We start from the raw sequence: 3,010 nt of genomic DNA, 5'->3' as shown, positions 1-3,010 counted from the left end.
CTGCAGCTTGAAAATAAGAGAAGGGACCCTATAACATTCTTCTTACTATTTACTATTCACACCTCTCTAAAACTGGATGGAGTAAAACTGTGGGTACATCACACCAGAGTAAAAAGATTACCAGATGACCAGCCAAGTCAGCAAGCAGACTTCTGAGAAGCAGCCATTGTATTGTTCCAAGAAGCAGAGTGAAAGTTCTGTGTTCTTACCTTTTCTTATACCTTCTACCTATAGATTCATCTGCTGATTCTTTCAGTCATTCTAACTGCTAGTTATGTGGCCAGCTTCCTATTTCCAGGTCTCCCCTGGATTTTGATGGGTTTTCCCCATGTAGGGAATGGCCTGAAAACAACTGGCTACAATAAGTCTCTCTGAAGTGCCAGTTCCAGACTGGTCTTCAGACTTATTCTCCCGAATTCCAAAGGAAATGAGATCTGTTCTGTCTACTAAAGTTCTAGCTGTCATCGCTCTAACTGGGTCTGCTGCACCAAAAAGGCAGAACAATTGACTGAGATCTTAATCATATGAGACCTGGATCCAGGGCGTGAAACTCAACTATTTCCAATTCGGTATCTATTCCCTCAAAGTTAGGCAGGACTATGCCCCATCTCAGCTTAAAGTAGTTACAGTAGTCATCACTCCATTCCCTGAAAGATTTGGGGAAAGATAAAACCAAAGTGGGGATTAAAACTGAGTTCCCCTAAAACCAAGTTCCTCTGACGTGTGTGTGTGTGTGTGTGTGTGTGTGTGTGTGTGTTTGTGTGTGTATTGCTCAGTCATGTCCAGTTCCAGTGACCCCATGAAGTATAGCCCACCAGGCTCCTCTGTCCATGGGATTCTCCAGGCAAAAATACTGGAATGGGCACAAGGCCTTCATGTCCCTCATTCCTTTGATTATAGGAAACAGCCTTCATTCAGCCTCCAGGAACTTCTCTGAGTTTCAGTGGGCAGATTCAAGCAGTTGTTAATTACGGAAGGGAGAGGATTCGAGAACATGGAGAAACAATACTGTTTCTCTATCAACAGATATATACAACATTCAGTTCAGTTCACTTCAGTCACTCAGTTGTGTCTAACTCTTTGTGACCGCATGGCCCACAGCACACCAGGCCTCCCTGTCCATCACCAACTCCCGGAGTTTACCCAAACTCATGTCCATTGAGTCAGTGATGCCATCCAACCATCTCATCCTCTGTCGTCCCCTTCTCCTCCTGCCCCCAATCCCTCCCAGCATCATGGTGTTTTCTAAGGAGTCAGCTCTTCACATCGGGTGGCCAAGTACTGGAGTTTAGGCTTCAACATCAGTCCTACCAATGAACACTCAGGACTGATCTCCTTTAGGATGGACTGGTTGGATCTCCTTGCAGTCCAAGGGACTCTCAAGAGTCTTCTACAACACCACAGTTCTAAAAGCATCAATTCTTCAGTGCTCAGCTTTCTTTATAGTCCAACTCTCACATCCATACATAACTACTGGAAAAAACATAGCTTTGACTAGATGGACCTTTGTTGGCAAAGTAATGTCTCTGCTTTTTAATATGCTGTCTAGGTTGGTCATAGCTTTTCTTCTAAGGAGCACGTGTCTTAATTTCATGGCTGCAGTCATCATCTGCAGTGATTTTGGAGCCCAAGAAAATAAAGTCTTCCACTGTTGCCCCATCTATATGCCATGAAGTGATGGAACCACATTCCATGATCTTAGTTTCCTGAATGTTGAGTTTCAAGCCAACGTTTTCACTCTCCTTTTTCACTTTCATCAAGAGGCTCTTTAGTTCTTCACTTTCTGCCATAGAGTGGTATCATCTGCATATCTGAGGTTATTGATATTTCTCCTGGCAATCTTGATTCCAGCTTGTGGTTCATCCAGCCCAGCATTTCTCATAATGTACTCTGCATATAAGTTAAATAAGCAGGGTGACAATATACAGCCTTGACGTACTCCTTTCCCAATTTGGAACCAGTCTGTTGTTCCGTGTCCAGTTCTAACTGTTGCTTCCTGACCTGCATATAGGTTTCTCAAGAGGCAGGTCAGGTGGTCTGGTATTCCCATCTCTTTCAGAGTTTTCCACAGATTATTGTGATCCACACAGTCAAAGGCTTTGGCATAGTCAATAAAGCAGAAATAGATGTTTTTCTGGAACTCTCTTGCTTTTTCTATGATCCAGTGGATGTTGGCAATTTGATCTCTGGTTCCTCTCCCTTTTGTAAAACCAGCTTGAACATCTGGAAGTTCATGGTTCATGTATTGGTGTAGCCTGGTTTGGAGAATTTTGAGCATTACTTTACTAGGGAGTGAGATGAGTGCAATTGTGCAGTAGTCTGAGCATTCTTTGGCATTGCCTTTCTTTGGGATTAGAATGAAAACTGACTTTTTCCAGTCCTGTGGCCACTGATGAGTTTTCCAAATTTGCTGGCCTATTGAGTGCAGCACTTAACTAGCATCATCTTTTAGGATATGAAATAGCTCAACTGGAATTCCATCACCTCCACTAGCTTTGTTTGTAATGATGCTTCCTAAGGCCCACTTGACTTCACATTCCAGGATGTCTGGCTCTAGGTGAGTGATCACACCATCGTGATTATCTCGGTCATGAAGATCTTTTTCGTACTTTTTTCTTCTGTGTATTCTTGCCACCTCTTCTTAATATATTCTGCTGCTGTTAGGTCCATACCATTTCTGTCCTTTATTGAGCCCATCTTTGTGTGAAATCTTCCCTTGGTATCTCTAGTTTTCTTGAAAAGATCTCTAGTCTTTCCCATTCTATTGTTTTCTTCTATGTCTTTGCATTGATCGCTGAGGAAGGCTTTCTTATCTCTCCTTGCTATTCTTTGGAACTCTGCATTCAAATGGGTATATCTTTCCTTCTCTCCTTTGCTTTTTGCTTCTCTTCTTTTCACAGCTATTTGTAAGGCCTCCTCAGACAGCCATTTTGCTTTTTTGCATTTCTTTTCCATGGGGATGGTCTTGATCCCTGTCTCCTGTACAATGTCACGAACCTCATTCCATAAT

This window comes from Oryx dammah, unplaced genomic scaffold (genome assembly GCF_014754425.2).
Source record: "Oryx dammah isolate SB20612 unplaced genomic scaffold, SCBI_Odam_1.1 HiC_scaffold_21, whole genome shotgun sequence".
Classification (NCBI taxonomy): Eukaryota; Metazoa; Chordata; class Mammalia; order Artiodactyla; family Bovidae; genus Oryx; species Oryx dammah.
This window is presented reverse-complemented; position numbering follows the sequence as displayed.